At 38.6% G+C, this 23582-nt stretch overlaps 1 protein-coding gene and 1 pseudogene across 1 annotated transcript in view; one reads left to right on the top strand and one right to left on the bottom strand.

The window, feature by feature from the left end:
- The window catches only part of PALLD (palladin, cytoskeletal associated protein), a 479197-nt gene that overhangs the window by 381317 nt on the left and 74298 nt on the right, over window positions 1-23582 (bottom strand). The window lies entirely within an intron of this gene.
- Window positions 21994-23201, top strand: LOC123252170 (annotated as a pseudogene).

The following is a 23582-nucleotide window of genomic DNA, read 5'->3' on the forward strand; positions in this document are numbered from 1 at the left end:
ATGAACCTTTCTAAGTTGGACTGACTTCCTTCATTGTACAATTGGCTCTTATTCTCAGCATTTTATTCTTTTCCTGTGATCTTGTTTTAAAAATTATTTGTGAAAAATGTGCCCAAATTGGTGGAATGAATAAGGACTTGGATCCATCTGGAAGAATGGATGAGCCATAAATAAGTTCAACATACATGAGCTAAGACCAAATGAAACTATTCGATAAGTACTTATAAAAACAGGCATGGCACTTGTAAAACGTTTTCCACCAAATTCCCATTTGTTTATTGTTGCTTTATGGTATTCCAAATTGCATAAAGCTATTTCAAACATGTATGATACACATATAAGCAATCTCCAGATAAGAAGAAATCTTTGGCAAAAACATCCATTGGGTCAGCCAGGGGAAATGCTTCCTCCAGCGACGTGGTCTGGGGGCTGCTGCCTCTGGGCTGCAGGGCTTGTCTTCATGCTCATTGTCATGGGCCTCCCATTAATTTATTACTATTATTACTTTTAAAAATGAGTAACAGAGTTCATAGTGTCTGGTTTAATAATAGTAAAGTCAAGGGCTCTTAAGAAAAACAGTTATGGGGCCAATGTTCTGCTCGTGTGACGGGAAGGAGACAACAGCAGCACAGGACCCAGGCCAAAAGGTAGAGGGTCTCTTAATTTTCTTCATTAGCCTGGAGATTTTCTGTTAGAGTCAAGGCGCCATCCGCACAGACAGGGTTATGTCTGATAGACATTACTTATGACAGTACTTATGAAGAGAAAGAACAGCCGAAGCGAGATTCTCTAGCTAGCTTTTGAAGTATCCCCCAGCTACAAACTCCGAAGAACAGCACTATCCCATTCTCTGGGCGACTGGATCATGGCTCTGCAACTCAGGTTTCTTTACAGATTGTTGGCATGCATTCGTAGTATCTATCTATGCATTATTTATGGCACGACTACCCTAATTCTGAAGAATCTGTGGAAGGGTGCCCATACATCAGTTTAATAAGATTTTTGCTTTTGAACATTTTCTTTCCATAACGATTTCTGTTTCCCTCAGCCACCCTGAGTTGAGGTATCCTCCATAGTTCCTAGAATACTTGAGCTCATCTCAAATGCTCATTATTTCTAATTGTTTGATACCCCAAAGTGTAGGGCTGAGCTCACTCTAGGCATCAGCCAGAGGAGATGAGATTTCTCCTCCTTCTTCTCACTCTGCTCTCTTCGTTGTCCTAAACAAATATGCAAGTTACACAATCAGGTCTCGTAGCCAAAGCTTGAAACCTGAATCTATTACTGAAGTTTGGCATTGTTATCTGGAATACAGTACGCAGCTCCATTAATGATGATGATATCATTGATGGTTGGCGCACCTGGAGATAAGGAACAGCTGGTAATGGGAGGTATTGGGAAGAAACGAGAACTGGTACCAATCTTACTACTCAATTTTTTATGACGCTTTAGTATCTTCAAGGTACCTCAATCTCTTTCTTGGTCAAGAACATAGTTAATCTGTGTAGTGGAAGTGATCAGGAGAAGACCTGGATTTGCTGGCCTGGGACGACTTCTGGAGCTAGATTGAAATTCTAACTTCTTGCTGAGGGTAGTAAGCCTTGGTGGTGGTTCCTTTGGGAGATTCCCAATATCTTTCCAAGGATAGTGTGAGGAATTCCCAGTTGCTTCTGGGATACAAACAAAGTCCACAGCCTTCAGGAAGAAGCCTGAGCATATGTCCAGTTTCATGGGAGGTGTTAAAAGTTCAGAAAATTAGGAGTTTTTCCCAATCACCCCTGCTAGGTCTGTTAAAACACAGATATGGGGGCAGCAAGGGAGCAGGGTGGATAGAGTACCAGACCTGGAGTTGTAAGGACCCTGTGTTCAAATTTGACTTCTGACATGTCCATTGCTATGTGACCTTGGGCAAGTCATTTAACCTCATTTATCTAGCCTTTGCCCTTCTGTCTTAGCATAGAAAATAAGAGTTTGAACATACACATACACACACACACACACCAGTAAGCAAGACAACGATTGTAAAGGTTGGTGATGAGAATTCTTTATCTTTTTTCTGGTTAGCTACTCTCTAAATATTCTTGTTGATCTCCATGTGCGACCTGAGGGAGTTGAGGAGAGCAAAGGCACATATAATTGTCCATTCCCAAGGTAGAAAATCTTCATCTTCTAAGCAGAATTCCTCAATACCCTAAGAAGAAGGACCTCATTACTGTATTCATTTTGCAAATGATTATTGAGCACTGGGCAAAGTAGGAATTAAGGATTCACATTTATTTAGGACTTTTAGGTTTATAATACACATATTTTCTGCCTCTTTCCATCACTAAGACACATTCCTTGCTCATAAGGGGATTCCAAACTTCTAGAGAAGAGGGGGCAGCTGGGTAGGTCAGTGGATTGAGAGTCAGGCCTAGAGACGGGGAGGTCCTAGGTTCAAATGTGACCTCAGACACTTCCCAGCTGTGTGACCCTGGGCAAGTCACTTGACTCCCATTGCCCACCCTTACCACTCTTCCACCTAGGAGCCAATACACAGAAGTTAAGGGTTTAAAAAAAAAACCAACTTCTAGAGAAGGATAAGATATGGATACAAATACAATACAAAGTAGAATGGGATAAGTATATGAGAGCAGTGTGATCCAAGGGAAAGAACCCTGAGGGAGTCAGAGAATCTGAGTTCGAAGTCCTGTCCCTGATGATTTCTACTCCTGTGAGTTGGGGCTTTCTTTTCTTTCTCTTATCTTGTATTGTTTTCTCTTTTCCCTTTACCTTCTGTCTTAGAATCAACACTAAGTATTAGTTCCAACACAAAAGACTGGTAAGGGCTAGGTGACTGGGAATAAATAACTTGAGAAGTGCATACAGATAAATGTCTGAGGCTAGGTTTGAATCCAAGATCTCCCATCTCTAGGCTTAGCTCTCTGTCTACTGAGCCACCTACCTGCCTTCTCATCTCCATTATGTGTAAAATAGGAAGATGGGCTTGGGCTAAATGGTTTCTAGGGATTTTTCCATTTCTAAGTATGTGATTCTATCCTAAGTAGGAACAAAGTACTCTCAGGCTACAAAGTGTGTGCACGCAAGGGGACAGGTGATTCCTTGAGGATCCCTATTTTATCTAGATCTTTCTAGCTGCTAAATTGCAGGCATCTATATTTTCTGTTATGCACATGGCCCCTAGATGGGGGCAAGGAAAAGTCAAGGAAGTCCTCTTGAAGGAGGGCACATCGGACCATGGCTTCAAAGGGTAGAAACAGTTTCAATGGATGGAGACAGGGCAAAAAGATGGTATTTCTGACAAAGAGAATAGCATAATCAAAGAGACGTGGAAAGAAAAGAAGAAGATATGTTCAGGGAACACCAAGACATTCTCCTGGATTTGAATATTCTAATGTTACAGATGAAGTTATAAAATGTTGAAGCCTTTCCAAAGAATGAGATTGATGCTTTTCTTTCCTTTCTAACCTCAGTGTTTCCAAGGACTCTGTGGACATACCTGATGTCCAGTACAAAGCACTTAACTGATGAGAATATGAAAGAGAAATCTGGCCAGGTGAGGACTCCCCAGTGGTCTAATTGATAGCTTACTGACTGAATCCTTGTTTCATCTTCCACATCATTGAACCAAACTGAACTCAATCTAGCCCACTGACTGTCCCCTCACCACACTTGAAGCTAACGGTAAGCTTCGGAGATCTTAGTTATCTGAGCCCAAGTTAAGTTTAAAAGCATTTTATCAGGAGCCTACTATGTGCCCAGTGTGCTAAGCTCTGGGGATACAGAGAAAGACAACAACAGTAACAAAAACAAAGAGACGAATCAAGCTTTGCTCTCGAGGAGCTCATAGTCTAATGAAGACAATATGTCCAGAATCCAGCGAGCTCATGGCCTCAATCCCATGGACTTCACTGGCAACGGTTTCCTTTGCTAAAGTTTCCAGTGGGTTGCTGAAATCTCAGAGACATCAACTCGCTGTGCTCGGTTTTTGCCTTCTTGAAACAAAATAAACATTTATATTCACTCTCTTAACATGTTTTGGCAGAAAGATCTCAAGGTAAGGTGTCAGAAGGCCTGCATTTGAGTACTAGCACTGTTGCTTACTAGCTGTGTGTGGAAAGGAACAAGTCCTACAGTTTCCCCAGACCTCAATGTCCTCATCTTTAGAGTGGGAATAAGAATGCTTACACTATGATCTCATCGTCTTGTTGTGAAGAAAGTGAAGTGCTCTATAAATGTGGTTATTAGGAAACTAACAATCTATTACAAGTGTCAGGAAGTGAAAATCAAATGATAAACAAGTAATTATTGCATAGTCTAGGCACCTTCTGATAATGTTTGCCAGGCAGCAGGACTGTGAGATAAAATAATTTCTTTCTACTATTTCTTTCTACTATTCCATGATCAGTGGCTATTTGTCTTGGGAGCTAATCTGGATTTACCATTGCCTGTCATCTGACATGAGATTCAAATTCACTAATATTCCTGTGCCTCAGTTATAGAACCAGAGGTCTGCTAGGTAGCCGGCCGTGTTCTTTTGGTAAGAATTTTAGTAAAACTACTTAAATATTGGCTCTTCTCTCTGAAGGAGGAGTAAGAGCATTCCTTCTGTCTTCCACCTGGCTCAGACTGAAATGACTTCTGGCTGAGCTGGCTGGAAGGAACATGGCATGTTAGAGAAATGCAGATCCTGTCATGTCTGCCTAGTGTCTCACAGCCCATTGTGTTCTTTGTCACTGTGAAATTCTGCAGCCCAACAAAGAAGTTACTAACTGGGATCTTTCTGTTAAAGTTATCAGATAGGTTTGCTTCTTCTCCTTCTGACATATTTTCGCTCCTCCATCTTGTTTCTCTCTCGTCTCCTCTTGTTTCCTCTCTTCCCTTGTTTTCCCCCTCCATTCCAAGTCCTTGTGTTATCCATGCTCAAAATTTAGTGGCCACTCATGGGGTTGATTCCCCTGCTGATCAGCAAGGAAGCTGTGACTTGTTCTGTCTAGCCAACCTGGGCTGGTTTGCCGTTTCTTGGGCAGCCAGTCCTTCTCCTCCTCCCACTATTGGGAACTCTCTAGATTGGTGCCAGATTTAGTGTGGATATTAGATCAACTATAGTCTGACTGTAGCTCATAATTCCTGAACATAAGCCATCTCCCAGTCTCAGTCTCCTCAGCAGCAGGGACTATAGGTAGGAACCAGTACACCTGGCTTCTTCTTCTCCCCCCCCCCTTTTCCTTTTTATTGTTATGCAAAACACACTTCCATATTGCTCATTGTAAGAGCAAAGTCATACATAATCAAAATCCCAAAATAAAACCATAAATACACTGATGTGAAAGAGGACTCCAACAGTTCTTTCTCTGGAGGTGGAGAGCATCCCCATCATAAGTTTTTCAGGATTGTCCCAGATCATTGCATTGTTGAGAGTAGCCAAGTTTTCACAAATAATCTCATCCAATATTGCTCTTATTGTGTACAACGTTCTCCTAATTCTGCTTATTTTGCTATGCATCAGTTCCCGCAGATGTTTCCAACTTTTTCTTACATTTCTTGCTTATCATTTCTTATAGCACTATAGCATTCCATTACCAACATGTACCACAATTTGCTCAGCTATTCCCCAATTGATGGACATCCCCTCAATTTACAATTCTTTGCTACTACAAAAAGAGCAGCTATAAATATTTTTTTTGTACAAGTATATCCTTTCCCTTTTTTTTTTATTATCTCTTTGGGACACAGACTCAGTAGTGGTTTTACTGGAAGAGTATACACAGTTTTATCATCTTTTGGGTATAGTTCCAAATTGCCCTCCAGAATGGTTAGATCAGTTCACAACTCCACCAACAACGCATCAGTTTTCCAATTTTCCACATGCCCTCCAATATTTACCACTTTCCTTTACTGCCATATTTGCCAATCTGATAGGTTTGAGGTAGTACCTCAGTGTTGTTTTATACAGCCTAATTCTTAAGGAAACAAAGAGGTAATTAATCTTTTTCTTTGCAGCATTATAATCTCTACTAACTATACTACAATCGGTTGAATAGTTGGTAAGTTTTTTTTAAACCCTTACCTTTCATCTTGTAGTCAATACTATGTATTGGCTCCAAGGCAGAAGAATGGTAAGGACTAGGCAATGGGGGTTAAGTGACTTGCCCAGGGTCACACAGCTGGGAAGTGTCTGAGGTCAGATTTGAACCTAGGACCTTCTGTCTATAGGCCTGGCTCTCAATCCACTGAGCCACCCAGCTGCCCCCTGTAAGTTTTAAACTAGAAAAATGTGGAGGAATTGTCCAGTTACATTACCGTATTTGTTGTCACTCGCATATGATGCTCCCTCTCCTGTCTTTGCATTGGTTCTATCCCCATGTATGGGATGGTCTCACTCCTCACCTCTGGTTTCCTTTAAGACTCAACTTAGGGGACTAATGTTACCTTGATTCTATCTATATATTTGCATGTTGTCCCCATCGTTAGAATGAATATAAATTCTTTCAGAGTGGGGACTGTTTTCACTTTCCTTTTTTATCCCCAGTGTACTACACACTTAATGATGAACAAAGGTGGAGAAAATCACAACCACAATCATAACCATTCTGACTGGGTCAATTACAAATTTATGGCACACCACTTCACCTGGGACCTCATTTCTGCCCAGCAATCTTACTATACCTGCCTTACGGAGTCATTATCCCACTTTCCACACTGGATCTCCTGACCCCTGATGGCTCCCCTGCCTTCCCCCTAATTCTCTCAGCTGAGAAATTTGGCTCCTATTTTACAGTAAAATCAGGATATTTGCCATGAACTCTCGCTTCTCCCTCTTGCTCATGTCTTATCACTCAAGTTCCTCCTTCACTCCTGTCTCATATGATGAAGTAGCCTTACTCCTTACCAAGGCTACTCTCCACTTGTTCAGGTGATGCCATTCCATCCCATCTCTTCCAACAAATTGCCCCCTCTGTCATTCCCATTCTTTCACTTATTTTCAATGTCTCTCTCTCCATCAGCTCACTTTCTATAGCCCATGTCTCTCCTATTCTAAGGAAACATACAAAAATTTGAACTTGATCTGTCCTTGCTATCACCTTTTGTTCCTTTTGTAGTTAAACTTCTTGAAAAGACCATCTACTACAGGTGTCTCTAATTCCTCTTTTCTTACTCTTTTATTAACCACATGCAATCTGACTCCCAACTTTATCATTCAGCTGAATCTGCTCTCTCCAGAGCAACCACTGATTTCTTAGTTGCCAAATCCAATGGGTTATTCCCAGTTCTCTAAGTTTTCTGAATACTACTCTCCCTTGGTTTTCCTCCTTCTTTTCTGATTGTTCTTTTTCTGTCTCCTTTGCTGGATTCTTCTCCAGATCACTCCCTCTAACAACAGGTGTCCTTCAGGGTCTAATCCTGGGCTCTCTTCTTTCCTTATGTACTTCTTTACTTGGTGACCTCATCAGCTCTTGTGGATTTAATTATCATCTGTATGATCCTCAAAACTACCTTTTCTGAGTTAATCTCTCCAACTCCTTAATCTCAGTTTTCCTTGATAATCTGTCAATTGGAAAAATCCAAAACTATTGAAAACTGAGGCAATTATTTCCATATGAATAAATGTAAATCCAATGAATTCGTTCCAAAATACATACCAAAAACACATTTTATTGAGAATAAATATAGTGTTTAATACTAAAAACAATAAGAAATTAATATAAAATTAATATAAAAGACTAATGTAAAGAATAAATGAATATTTAACATGTCATTTACCTCACGGAAGATTCTTCTTGGCATAAAGAAGATAGTGAGGAGGGGAGAGGTTATTGTTTAGAAGGGGAATCTCCCTCCATAAAGACCTTAGGTATCAAGGCATTATCTGGAAAGGCTTTGGATAGAAGCTGACATATAGAGGAGTTGTTACCTTGATTATGTCCCTCTGCTCAGCTGAGGTACTATGGGAGAATTTCTATTTGACTGAGATGAGATATCTCATTCTCAACGAGAGAGCTCATTCATTTTGTATAGTCAGGTATGTATTCTCCTCCCCATGCTTTATCTGATTTTCATTTTTGCTATTTCTGTGGATAAATGGATTTATTTGCTTTTCAATACATGTATTGCTCACCCTAAGCAGGAGAATGAATGGGTCGCCCTTTGTTTTTGCAAAATCAGCATCAAGGTCAAGTAGATATGTTGACGAAATCTGAGACAGCCAATGAAAACAGGCAAATTTTTTCACGGAAAAAAATTGAGGAAAACTGAAACCGACGATAACCAATGTCAACAAAAACCAAGGTATTACTGGATCTCTTTCAGATGCCTTTCAGATGTCTCACACTGTGTTTGGTGACATCTTAAACTCAGTATGTCCAAAACAGGACTCATTATGCCTCCCTAAAATTTCCCCATTCCAAAAATCATCCTCCCAGTTCCTCAGGCTAACAACCTAAAAGTCTTACTAGTCTCCTCACTGTCTCTTACCCCCCCATAACCGATCTGTTGTTGATGCCTTCCAATTTCACCTTTGCAATATCTCTCAAATATACCCCTTTCTCTCCTCTGATGATAGGGCCACCACCCTAATACAGGCCTTCTTCACCTCATGCTTCAATTTTTGTAACAGTATGGCAGTGGGTCTGCCTGCCTCAAGCCTCTCCCCACTGCAATCTATCCTACATTTGGCCACTAAGGTAATTTTTCTAAAACATAGGTCATATCATATTATCCCCACTGCACCCACTTCAATAAATTCCAGTGACTCCCTCCTGCCTCCAGGAGCAAATACAAAATGCTCTGTTTAGCATTCAAAGTCCTTTATAAACTAGACAGCCCCTGCCCCCCTACTATCTTTCCAGGCTCCTTAGACTTTACTCCCTAATATGTACTCTTTGATCCAGTGACAGTGACCTACTGGCTGTTCCTGAGTAAGACCTTCCATCTCTAGGTTCTGGTCATTCTCTCTGGTTGTCTCCTGTTTCTGGAATACTCTCCCTCTTCCCGTCTGATATTGACCTCCCTGACTTCTTTTAAGTGCTGGCTAAAGTCTCACTTTCTGCAGGAAGCCTTCCTCAACCCTCTCAAATCTAGTGCCTTTTCTCTGTAATTATTTCCTCTTTCTGTGGCATATAACTTGCTTTGTGTATATGTGTTTGCCTGTTGTCTCCCCATTGGAATGTGGGTTCCTTGAGGGCAAGGACTTTCTTTTGCCTCTTTTTGTATGCCCAGTGCTAAGTGCTCTTGACTGTTATGGCAACCCTGGGAAGTAGGTGATTTTATTATCTTTATTTTACATTTGAGGAAACTGAGGTAGACAGAGCTTTAGGGACTTGCCCAGGGTCACATCTCACAAGTGTCCAAAGCTGCATTTGACCTCAGGTCTTCCTGATTCCAGGCTCAGTATTCTATCTACTGTATCGTTTATAGCTGCTCCTTGGAACAGGGAAAAGCTAGTGGGGGGACATCAGGAATGGCTTCATGTAGAAGTTGGTGCTTGAGCTGCATCTTGGAGGATGAGGAAACTGATAACTCAGGAGGGGAAGGGATTTTCCAAATCTCACAGGGAGAAAGTGGCAGAGCTAGAATTTGAACTCAGGTCATCTGATTCTCATACCATTCCACTTTTCCCTGCACTAAGCCCATCTCTTTATTTTCACAAATGTGGAAACTGAGGCTCAGGTCAGCCAGGATTTGATCCTTTAACTCCAAATTTGGCACTCTATTCACTAACTACACTCGGCTGCCTTGAAAGAACTGAATTTATATGTAGTGGTGTTCAACCTCTGCCCTTGAGACGTCTGAATGCCATATTCATATGCAGAATTTTATATTTTTCTAATGCTACCCCACAGACACTCCCTACACATTTTCCAATTACAGTTTCCTCGAGTCATGTTCCCCAAGTAATTTCTTAAGTATTTTTCCTATAGTGTTTGCAAGTGCGCCATCTGCAAAGAAGTCCTCACACATCATACAATAAGAGCAGCTGAGGATGTGATGAGGAACATAGCTGGAATGCAGCCAGATCATGTCGGAGTGCACAGCACCTGGTTTCCCAGCAAATGGAGGCTGGAGGTGACAACCCTGGGAAGAAGGAATCAGACCATGGCAAGACTAGGCAAGACAAAGAGAGGCAGTGCTTGGGAGGATTGATCTGAGCCTAAATCCCCACCGATATGGAGAGCACACCTAAGAACCCGAGCTGATTCTGAGGCCCCCACCTCAGCTTAGGCTCCCTGGGGATAGCTATAGAGATCTGGTTAGCATTAAGATTTATGGACTTACCTTCAGGGTGGCCCTCAAATGAGACTAATCTCCTCCTAGAGGTTCTGAGGACGAAAGAAGTCCAGGAACCAGATCAGTTCTCAAGGACTGCTCCAGATAAAATTTCTGTGGACCAACGTCTGTTTCTGATCCTAAAAGAAGCCAGCCATAATATACAAATAAAAATGGCAGGCTGTGTGTGGAGAGAAGAAGGGGGAGGTTGTTCCTCTGGTGTTTACCTTTCTGAATTCGCCATTTTCCAGATATTTTTTTCTTTTTTCAAAGTAAACAATTGAAACGATTTGTTAAAATCCTGGATCTCCTTCTGGGCCCAAGTGACAGAGATGTGGCCATTCACATCTCATGGCAAATCCAGACTTGTTCATTTGAAGACAAAGAGATATGGGGAAATAATGATAAATCATTGGTTTCTTCACCTCCTTGAATAATTCAGAAAAGTATGCCGGAGAGACAGTATTACATCCAAGCACCTTAGTGATTGCATCCCCCGAGTCCTTTGATAGCTTGGAAGATCGTTTCCCTTTATTCAGATAAGACACTCATGACAGTATCCCGGCATGTCTTTCATAATTGATCAATGGGAGAGATTTTGAACCATCGTTATCCTAGCATTGGTACTGAGCCTTCTGGTTAGTAAGAGGCTGGCTTTTCTTACACTATCTTATGACTGTTGGATGCTCACTAGAATTATGATTAATGTAGTTTCTAGTTTGCTGAGGCAGCATGGCCTAGTGGCTAGGGCACTAGACATATATTCAGAAAGTCCTGCATTCAAATCTTGCCTCAGGCACTTATTAGCTGTGTGATACTGGCAAACCACTTAACTACTATGTGCCTCAGTTTCCTCATGTATAAAATGAAGGGATTGGATGCAGCGGCCTCCAAGATCCCTTCCAGCTCTTTTTCCATGAGTAAAATGTTTTGAAATAATTCTGATTTTGTCACTAGGACATTATGCTATTACTAAGAAATTAATTTTTCTTAGGTCATCGATCAATCAAAAATTTTGACCAATGCTAGAGAGCATTTTTACCAAGAAAGTTTAATGATAGAATCAAGATTAATGCAGGGGATGAAAAAAAAAGTACAAAGTAGAAACAGAATGGCTATAAGAAGAGATTTAGACCATTCACAGCCAGAGTCTTTTTGGAACGAAGTCTTTTAATTTAATATTCCAAGAAAACAGGAGTCTGAGAGGAAGTAGCAATTTCCAGTTTGGCTTTTACATATACACAGATATGGCTTCTGAGAAATAGAATGTTTTGATGATGAACACAGTATAATACTATGCATTTGAGTGGGACTCAAATGTTTGTTGAGTAAGTTTCTTTTTTTGAATTAAATTATGCTTTTTTTATTAACAAAAATCCAAATTTCACTAATAAGTTAAAGGTGTTGGACTAGGTGGTAGGTGGTGCCATGAATAAGGCTGACCCTAAAGTCAGGAAGACTCATTTTCCTGAGTTAAAATTTGGCCCCAGATACTTACTAGCTGTGTGAACCTGGGTAAATTGCTTAACTCTGTTTGCCTCAGCTTCCTCATCTGTAAAATGAGAAGGAGAAGGAAATGGCAAACCTCTCTGGTATCTTTGCCAAGAAAACCTCAAATAGGGTCACAAAGAGTAGGATACAACTGAAATGTCTGAACAACAAGATTTTCCCTAAATCTAACATTAAATGGCTCTTTCTTATAAATCAGTTGAGAAATAGCAGCATCCAAGTGAATTTTGGTTTGATGCTACTTGATTAAGAGATATTATTCTGTAGTATAGTGTAGTGTAGATTCTTATAAATCAGAAAGACCGGTGTTCAAGTCATATCTGAGACACTACATGACAATGGGTGAGCCACCTAACTTCTTAGAGCCCCAAGATACTTCCCAAGACGACACATAGAGAGAGCAAGATTTTGTGATCGTATTGGTAGGAGTGTCCTTAATGGGAGTTCCATACACCTAAAGAAACCATAGATCTAAATGAAAAACAAACACATAAAACAAAACAAAACAACTTCATGGAAATGTCAAGAAACTTTTCTTTAAAAAGCTAGGAGAATTAAATACATCTGTCTTTCTCCTTTCATAGCATTTTTGATTTAGAGATGCCAGAGACTTTTATTGATTGAGTAGTCTAAAAAACTAATTTTATGGAGAACTGAAGCCCAAAGAGGTTAAAGAATATTCCTAAGGTTGCATAGGTAATATGTGGCAAAGCTAGGATTTGTCTCAAATTCAGCATTCTTTCCAACATATTATGCTGCCTCTTTATGTAGAAAGTACAAAAAATCTTTGTTAGCTTCCTCTTTTTTTCTTTGGATGATACCATTTACCCAGGCAGAATTATGTGCATATCTACCGCCAGGTCAGTCTGGCAAAAATGGCATCAATAAAACTAGCTCGTCAAATCCTAATCACCATTTAGAAGTTCTTTTTTTTTTTTTAATTGTTCCTGGGCATTCATACTCAATGGTCACTTATACAGATATATGTAACTATGCCAGGCACTGGGATGATAGCTGACATTGAAATCTGTGATGTAATTCATAAACATTATCTCATTTGAGCTTCATAATGACCCTGTTCCAAAGATATCATCCCCATTTTACAGATGAGAAAACAGACTTCAATATGGTAGAGTCTAGCTCAAGATTACAATCGATGTTAGAGGGAAAATTTGAATCTAGTTTTTCCTGATTATACTTCCTGCTGCTAATGAACAAATACAACTAACCCCTGGCTTCCATGATGGAGATAGAATACAGTCATATTGAAGACATATTTTGTACAAGATTCAGATGGAAAATCTAGGGCATACTTGGTGTCTCCAAAGAGCACTGAAAAGATGGAGCAGGCACCACAATGGGTTGACAGAATTATGGTTTGAGGTTTATTTTTTCGGCGGGAAAGGCATACAGTTAAAAGTAGGTCAGGATGGTTGGTAGATTACATTGTGGGACAGATTGATTCTGAATTGTATTTGGGTAGAATGTGTTAATAAGTGACATCTAAGATCCTCTGGATCTCCTTTGGAAGCGAATCTTTCATAAATGCGATTTAATTTAAAATCTGGACATCCAAAGAAAGGCACTTATGGGGGACAGGGAGAAGAAGGGAATGAAATAAGCACTTTGTTAAGTGCTTACAATGTGCCAGGAACTGTGCTAAGTGCTTGAAAAATATTATTTAATTTAATTTTGGCATTAAAAATGATAGCACATTCATTTGAATATAAAGGTCAGCCATGTAATTATACATAACATGAATATTGGACGAAACCCTTCAAAAGCTTTTAAACATTTTTGGTAAATGATGTGATCTGCTAAAGGCAATAAGACCCCAGGGGGGCTGCCATTCTCTATGTGTTGTTGGAGTCACCCCATCTGTTCACTATGTAATGCAGATCTTCCTAATAAGTTCGTGCTTTGAAAAGTGTAAGTTTCTCATTTATTTTTCCACATTTGCCAAAACAGAGAAGTTTTGAGAAAGTTAGAATAGCACAATAGCTAATTGTTGCTAGGCATGCACATTGACTGTATTTGTATTGCCAGAGAAACCAAAGCCTAATATTGACTCAATGAAAATAGTGAACAACCTTAGGCCATTGTGTCCTTTATTATGTTTCGAAAGTCAAAGGCAGATGAACGAACGACCTGTGACTTTAATGCAACCTTCACCAGTCTGGAGGATTTTGCCCAGTGCCAGTTCCTTTGGAAAAACGAATCTCAGACCTTGTTGGTATACTTAGATTAGCTTGCTACTTTACAACAATAAAGGGGTTGACTTCTAAATAACAGCTCGCTTTCTTATAAGACATCTTCAGCCAGAACTGTTAGAGTTTTGTTTTTGAAAGTCACAAATCCACTGAATTTACTATTGCACTGTTGACTGTTTTATATAAATTTAGCTATGCTCTTCGTCTATCATCTACATGAATAATATTGTAAGCTATTTATCAAAATCATGGTCATTTTTCCTGGCCAATCCAACTGTAGTACTTTATTTGCAGTTAAAAACAACAACAAAATATCCTGGAGGAAAGAGAGGGGAACTATTGGTTGTTGTCACATGAAATGAAAAATCTGTGGGTCATAGATCAAGAGCTGGTAGAAGCAGTAGAGATTGTCTGGCTTAATCCTTTATTTTACAATGGAGGAAGTTGAGACTGAGATTCTGCTGTTTGTTCAGACACAGACGTAACAAGAGGTGAAGGCACAATTTGAACCTGGATATTTTGGTTCCAAATCTAGTTTTTTTTTTGCTTTTTTTTTTCCCACACCATGGCACCCTTGACTTTCTTCCTGAGTTACAAACACAAAACTTGCAAGTTTTACACATCTATCAAAGCCAGATCCAAACCACCAATGCTTTGTTCTTCCAATTGCCCTCTGACAACAATCGAATTATCTTGACCTGACAGTGTCACCTGGTGTCTGTCCATGAGAACTGTCTGACCCACTAGTCCTTTGCCTCCATTTCCTTTTCTCAGATGACTCTCATTACATTCTACATTTCCCTTCATTCCTCCATTTTTTAATCATTTAAAATTCAGTTTATTCTATCTCAGGATTTAAGGACCTCTGATTTCCTGGGTGTATGTTCTTCTTTCAACACTGGTTTCAACCCTGTCTATAGGGAAGTGATTGAATGAAATACTGTGCACTCCTCCTGCCCCCCTCCCTCCAAAAAAATCATCTGGTTATCAACATTTTGAGAATGAATCATTTCTAATTCAGTTAGGCTGGTCTTTGGATGCCAAACTCATCTGTCACCAGGCCTGTACTTTCAGCCCTTTCAGCGTGGTACCAACCAGGACTGCTACTCTGCTGGCCTGGCTGTTGAGAAACTTGGGTCACTTCCATGCCATGAGGGGGGAATCCTCCGTAGCTTCACTTTCTCAGCTCTCTTTAGTCCAACTCTTGCCCACTAACTATGAGAACCAATTCAACAACAGTCATCCCAAACCCTCACTGTGAGAGCAGATTACTTCTGAGAACAGTTTCACAGCATTTAGTTCATTCTATAACCAAACAAAGTCCCTTTTCAGCAATCCTCTTCAAGTTCTTTACAAAGTAATTGCTAAGGGGCAGTGAGGTAGTTCAGGGCCAGTCTGGAGTTGGGAAGACTTAGGTTCAAATGTGGCCTCAGATATTTCTTAGCTTTGTGACCTTGGCTAAGCCATTTAACCCCATTTGTCTAGCCTTTGCCCTTCTGTCTTAGAGAAAGTAAGGGTTTTAAAAAATTGTTAAAACAGTTCCATAAGGAAAGAAGTCCTCTTGCCCACTCAATAAAATCAACAACTCCCTCCTTTCTTGCATTTCTGAGCCAATAAGTTACACTAAAATATAATCTGATAAGGATCGTGCTACTACATATACAGCATCAAGGAATTGGAGAGCTAATTTTAAATTAGACAACCTAATTCAAATTAGACGACCACAAAATATGTTTGTACATATACGTGTATACACACACACACAAATACATACAAACAAACCCGTCACGAGTGGCATCAAGTTCTAAAGCTCAGAATAGTATCTAGAAATCCCCTTTACAAAAGAACATTCTACTTACTTCTTTAATTAAATTTTTTCTAAGAGCCAGCAATGAAGAAAATTTGAAAATTTGTTTAGTTGTTTTTGTAATGTTAACTACACGATTACTATAATTATAGCAATGTTATTTTCTTATAATATATTAAATTTCAAATGATTCAAATAATCAAATATTATTAAATTGTTACATATTAATTATTTTACCTAATAAATAGAGTTTGGAACTGGCAAGAGAACTGTTTATCATTTACATAATTTCAATGGTTCTAAATTGGGCACTATCTGTTCTTTTTTTTTGGGAGGGGGAGGTATATGGATTATCTATGAGCAGGGGATTTATTTTATAGATTATCTATCTATGGTGACCCAAGCCTTGCTCTAGCTTCAAAGATAGGCAGATATTGGGAAGAAATTTGTGCTGGGCATGGAAGAGGGTTAGCGTGCTCAGTCTCTCTCTTGATTGCATTTCAAGTTCAATTCTGTTTATCTGACAAGATATGCTTTGGTAAAAACATATAGTTTTTTGACAAAACAAAGTCCTTTTCTTTACTAGAGTACATAGGATCCAAGAAAGGAGAATGGAGTTGAGGGGTCTCTTTTGATCTACACCACACTAATTAGAGAAAAAAGGTAGAGAACAGTTGGAGAATAAAATTCTTGGATAAATTCAGGAGTTGAGGCTTAATGAAAGATTAGGTAAAGGAATAGGTAAAGGAAATAGATAAATTAAGACATTTGATTAAACACAGGTTTTGAAAAATGAATATTATGGCACTTGTATTAGTGATGTGAAAGAAAGTGATATAATACTGTTTTTTTTTAAAATCTTTCTTTCAGTTAAGATTACTATAGCTTTAAGAACTAAATGTAATGTGGAAATGGTAGTTTAAACTGTTATTTAGGATATATTTCCAAGAGTGAGGATTTGAGAGAAGCTGAAGATACTGTTTTCTTGTCATAACTGGAGAAGAACTGGAAGAGAGAGAGAGAGAGAGAAAGAGAGAGAGAGAGAGAGAGAGAGAGAGAGAGAAGACTTTTTTTTTCCTTCATGGAACTATTTTAGCAATTATTTTGTGAAGAATTTGAAGAAAATTGTTGAAAAGAAATTTTACTTGGTTGTTGAATGAACCACAAGGTCTGTTCTCAGAAGAAAAGTTATCTGCTGTTATAGTGAGGTTTTGAGATGACGATGGTTGTGATGTTTCTTATAGCTGAAATATTGGATATAATTAGATAAGTTTATCTTGTTACTGAATTGTCAAATTATATATTTGGTAACTAGTATTTATTCAATAACTTCAAAATTAATTACAGATTCAGTAACTTTAATGTTTTAACTACATATAGGAGATTAAGAGATTCAGTAGAAATGAGTAATATTGTTGGGAAATGAAGTTACTCCAGTTTCTTAAGTAAATAATATTTGATGAACAGGTGGGGGCTTTGAGCTTAGTTGATTGAGAGATATGTTGAAATCTTATTAATTAATGAAGAAATATACAAACATAGTCATAGATTATCCTAGAGATCAAGATGGGTAAGATTAAATATGGGATGAGACAAGTAATGGGCTAAGGGGTGACCTGTAAGTTAATGTAGGTGTCAGTCATTTTTCAGGCGACGATTTCATGGAACTCACGTTAGTGATTTTTTTTCCCATGGGTGAAAGATTCTCAGAGAAAGGGAATGATTTTATTACGTGTGTGTGTGTGTGTGTGTGTGTGTGTGTGTGTGTGTGTGTGTGTGTGTAGCTCTGAACCTCAGAGCAGTTGCTTTTTCTTTTCTATTTTTTTTTCTTGGTCTAGAGGTCTCTGCTAAGTTGCAAAGCTCAGTATTGTCAAGACAGTGCCCCAGATTCCTTTTCAAGTTTGATCCTGTGTAGACTACATCATAAACCCACACAGTATAATAACACTTTTCTTTATGGCTTGGCTTCTAGACAAAGTAGTAAGCTCAAGCTAGGTGAGATAGAGATGATTTGAAAAAATACTTCAAATTGCTATCTCTATAGGAGTGAATTTGATATTTATGGATAATACCACATTAAAAGAAGAGTTACTACTCAAATGGCCAAGTAAAACAAAATATTTTAACTTGATCCCTCAGCCCAGTTTGGAGTACCCCATGGGGTGATCCCTGAATTTAGGAACAGAAGACCAATTAATTATATACTATACTCTGTTTCTAGCAGGATTCAGAGATAATTATTTCTAGATGACCCTTCATTAATTTTTTAGGATTAAGGTAAAAAGCTACCTCAATTTTTTATGATCATAGAATTGTCAATGCAAAGCTTGAAGGGACCTTAGAGGCCATCTCTTTGAACCTCCTCAATCTATAGATAAGGAAATTGATCTCCAGGGAAGTCAAGCAACTTGTCCAAAGTCATAAGGGCAGGAAGTGTTGGAGGTGGGATTTGAATCTATCTTTAGCTGGAACACTTTTTTGGGGGACAGCTGGATGAAACCTTAATATGGTGAGACTGTTAGGGAATATTTTCTTCCTACCTGAATCCTCTTTAAATAGAGTTGAAGCTATGCCATCCCTGCTTCTCACTTATCCCTCTGTCAATTCAACTCAATTCAATTCAATAATTATTTCTTAAATTCTTACTATGTGCCAAGTGCTGTGCTTTCCCAAGTCGACTTACTCATTTAACAAGAAAGTGAAGATAATGGATTCGATTCCCATTTTGGGCACTTTTTTTCAGGATTGCCTTGTCATAGATTCCATCACTAGCCTCAGCCCATTTCCATTCAGCCCATCTTTCTTATCAATGAAAGAATATGCATCCTTGACAACTACTGAAAAAAACAATTCAAAATGGTATTTCCCAATGCTGATGTCCTCTTTATATAAGAAGTACATTTTTATCCTTGTGGAATGATTGACAATGAGGTCCTTAAGCAGCCCTAATCAACTTCTTAGCCTCTTTGCTCCACTTTTAATGTGCAGTAAAGCTGATTCCTGCTCTCTTCTGCCTAACTTCATCTTTACCTGAGGACATTATCCAATTCTGAAGAGACCAGAACAGCTCTAATTCTCTAATGGATTTCAAGTAGTAAGGAAGACTTTTACTCTAGTGCCAGAGAAGCCTTGCCAAAATAGAGCAACTGGTAATCCTGGGAAGGGGAAGGGATAGGACATCTCTTTGCAAAGGATGACTCACAGTTCTGACTCAGACGGATGTATGCCAATTTGTGATCTCACTCATGGGACTTCATGGAACACCTGGGCTTTCTCTGGAGGTCTCCTACCTAGCTAGTGACCTAGGACACACCTGTTTAAGTCTAGAGGGGACAAGCTGACAAAAGCACTGCCCCCGGTGGATATTGATGTTGTCATTAGATCAAACATAGATTATAACCATCACTTTTTTTTTAAAGAGCAGAATTAATTAAGGATAAAGTTTCTATGTGGTAATCACCAAACTTCTGTCATTGCCGAAGGGGGAAATTTTATAATTTGAGTCACAGATTGTAAAATGGAACAAGATAAATCTAGGCAAGTAATAGTAAGTAAAAAAAAAAAAACTGTTTTGGGGTAGATACCAATTTTCCCAAAGAGATGATCTTTAGGAATCTTTATGAAATTGTCTGATGGAAGCTGACCTTCCCCTGGAACAAGGCCTCATTATTATTAAGTATTTCTCAGAGAACAATATATTAAAAGACACTGAATCAACTTCAATTTTTAATTCAACCCAAAGCTCATTCTCAAGGAACAAATAGAGCCAATTAGTGGGGAAATTAAAGTTCTCATTCTTTATTACTTTCTACCCATACCATACCATAGAGCTTCTTAATCTTTTTTTAACTTAATCGAATAATCTGAAAAGAGATCTTTCATGGCAGAGAAAGAGTTCCTCATCTCACCAAGCCTTTTCTACCTCATCCTTGCTTCTCCTCATACAAAGCTAACATGCTAACAAGGTCTGAATAGATTTCTTGTGAGCATTTGTCTAGGTGAGACAGGGCAGATTTGGGGAAAATATATTGACTTTGGAATGTTCTTAATCTTCCTCCAAGTTCTGGAAGACCTTGGGATAACTAGAGATTTATAAGGAAAACCAGATTTCTGAGATTACAGATGGGTATAATGCCCAGTAGCGGGTGGGGGTGGAGGGTAGGAGTCCGAGAACAGAGCCAAGCCAATGATCTAACTGAAATCATTGAATATTTCTCATTTTCAGTCTCCTCATATGCAAAATGAGGGAAATAACACCAAATGCTACGTCATTGGGCTGAGGTGAGGAAAATCGCTTTGAAAACCTTAAATGTTACATTGTTGGGAAGTTGGTATTATTATCTAACTAGCCGTCATGTCTCTGTGGATCAGAATAGGTTCTTGATCTAATTCTAGTTTCCTCTACTAGCTTTGTTTAGACCATAAGCATAGAGTGTTGAGCAAGTACACTGTAATTTTTAGGTATATCTGGCCCATGCTCAATGCATGCCTATGTCATTGACTCTGGATAGAGAAATTGTTGATTCTCTCTATCCCTTACTGTCTAATCTGTAAATGGGGATAAAAATATTTACACTTTCTCCCTTCATCATAGGGTTACTGTAAAGAGAATGCTCTGTAAAATGTAAAGCAGATTATAAATGATCAATATGTATTATTATTATCATCATTTTTGTTATCCATAAGTTCCTTGAAGTCATGTATTGACATCTAAATGCATTTTCGTAGTCCACAGTGCTTAATGTACAATACATCTTTGATGAATGTTTGCTAAATTTGTTGTATTTTTTAAAATGTCAGACAATCCATGATGAATAAAGGCAGAATTTATTTCTGACTTCAGTGGTAAAACTGTCCCCAAAACTTAAAATATGTAAGATAGCTCTTTCCTATAGCTACCCTCATAACCCAGTGAGTTCTAGAGCAAAGATAATTTGAACATCTTATCCAATAAAGTTTGTAGCCCAAGAAACACTGAATTGAGTGATGAGATAAGCCAATCTAGACATTCACACTCTCTCACTCTTTAGTCTTCCATGAATCCCTAAGTCTTTTGTAGATTCTTTTTTTCACTAATGTAAAATGTAACTTCTTCCCACTCACTTTCTAGACTTGCCTCAATCATTACCAAGGTAACTTGCAGGTTGGCAACGTAGATCTTGAGCCATAAAGAATTTCAATGGCTATCTAATTCGACTCTCTCATTTTGCAGTAGAGGAAATTGAGACCCTTGGGGTTACTTGCCTACAATCACACAATTAGTAAGCATCATAGGTGAGAATCTAACTCAGATTCTCAGACTCTAGAGCCAACGTTCAAGAATGTTCATTGAATCAAAATGCTTCAGAAACAAACTCTTCTTTCCAGATCAAATGAGAAGATTGAAATATGGACCTATGTATAACAGTGAAGTAACAGACTTATGTAGTTAGAATTGCATGAGTTAAAATAAACCTTGCTGGATCATATTACTAAGCCAAGGGAGTTCATCTAGTGTGTATATTTGTGAGAGCTTCTACCAATGAAGAGAATTTAGATCGTGAAAATAGGATGTCCCTTTATTCACTATGACCAGGTAGGATTTATATTGGGGATGAAAGGCTGGTTCAATATTAAGAAAACTATCAGCATAATTGACCATATCAATATCTAAACTAACAGAAATCACATGATTATCTCAATCGATGCAGAAAACATTTGACAAAATATAGTACTGATTCTTATTAAAAAACACTAGCAAGTGTAAGAATAAAAGGGCATTTCCTTAAAATAATAACAAGTATCTATCTAAAGCTATCAGCAGCTATCATCTGCAATGGGGATAAGTTAGAAGCCTTCCCAATAAGATCAGGAATGAAACAAGGATGCCCATTATCACTACTATTATTTAATATTGGACTAGAAATGTTAGTTTTAGCAATTAGAGAAGAAAAAGAAATTGAAGGAGTTAAAGTAGGCAAAGAGGAAACTAAGCTATCACTCTTCACAGATGATATGATGGTCTACTTAGAGAGTCCCAGAGAATCAACTAAAAACTAGTTGAAATAATTAATAACTTTAGCAAAGTTACAGGATACAAAATAAGCACATAAAAATCATCAGCATTTCTATTTATTTTTTAAAAAGTCCAACAGCAAGAGTTAGAAAGAGAAATTCCATTTACAATCACTCTAGAGCCCTTTTTCCGGCTTCCCGGGCAGTATGGCTGCCACAGCCACGATGGCTACTTTGGGTTCTGCGTGGAAGAGACGCTGAAAGAGGAAGACATGACCAAAGTGGAATTTGAGACCAGTGAAGAAGTGGACGTGACACCCACTTTCGACATGATGGGTTTGCGGGAGGACCTGCTGCGAGGCATCTATGTCTACGGTTTTGAGAAACCATCGGCTATCGACAGTGTGCTATCAAACAAATTATTAAAGGAAGAGATGTCATTGCACAGTCTCAGTCTGATACAGGCAAAACAGCAACATTTAGCATTTCAGTCCTCCAGTGTTTGGATATTCAGGTGTGGGAAACCCAGGCTTTGATCTTAGCCCCAACCAGAGAATTAGCTGTACAAATTCAAAAGGGTCTTCTTGCTCTTGGTGACTACATGAATGTCCAATGTCATGCCTGTATTGGAGGGACAAATGTCGGTGAAGATATCAGGAAACTGGATTGTGGGCAACATGTTGTTGCTGGTACACCAGGTCGTGTATTTGATATGATTTGTCACAGAAGTTTAAGAACTCGTGCTATCAAGATGTTGGTTTTGGATGAAGCTGATGAAATGCTTAATAAAGGATTCAAGGAACAGATTTATGATGTGTATAGATACCTGCCTCCTGCTACTCAGGTAGTTTTGATCAGTGCCACGTTGCCTCATGAGATCTTAGAAATGACCAATAAATTCATGACTGATCCAATTCGCATCTTGGTTAAACGTTTTGAATTGACTCTGGAAGGAATCAAACAGTTTTTTGTGGCAGTGGAAAGAGAAGAATGGAAATTTGACACTTTGTGCGACCTTTATGATACTTTGACTATTACTCAAGCAGTCATCTTTTGTAATACCAAGAGGAAGGTAGACTGGCTGACTGAGAAAATGAGAGAAGCCAACTCACTGTTTCTTCAATGCATGGAGACATGCCCCCAAAAGAAAGAGAGTCTATCATGAAAGAGTTTAGATCTGGTGCAAGCCAGGTACTTATTTCTATAGACGTCTGGGCCAGAGGATTAGATGTTCCTCAAGTCTCTCTTATCATTAACTATGACTTGCCCCATAACAGAGATCAGGTCGATATGGCCGAAAGGGTGTTGCGATTAATTTTGTAAAGAATGATGATATCGGTATTCTCAGAGATATTGAACAGTCCTACTCAACTCAAATTGATGAAATGCCCATGAATGTGGCTGATCTTATCTGATGAAACAACTTTGAAGACCAATTGGAGACTATTTCCCTAATTTTATACTACATTTGGAAGTTGGAAAGCTTACTGTATGCCGTTTAAGTACAACTTTTATTTAATAAGAGGGTTTATTTGTGTTAAACTCTCTTCACCCAGCTTCTGCCCCACAAGTTGCTCTTTGTGGGATTTCTGCCATCTCCTATTACCTGTGTGTAAATTATGCATTGCTACAGGTCCTGTTTTTAAATAAAAATTGAGAGATTTTCACATGAACTTCAATTGACTTTACTTCTTTTAAGGTTGTAGCAATTATCGTAGTAGAGAAAATGTATTATAAAAGTAGTATACAGTATACTTTTTCCTATGATTGCTTCTCATAGTATGGAATTCTACTTT

Source organism: Gracilinanus agilis, chromosome 6 (genome assembly GCF_016433145.1).
Source record: "Gracilinanus agilis isolate LMUSP501 chromosome 6, AgileGrace, whole genome shotgun sequence".
Classification (NCBI taxonomy): domain Eukaryota; kingdom Metazoa; phylum Chordata; class Mammalia; order Didelphimorphia; family Didelphidae; genus Gracilinanus; species Gracilinanus agilis.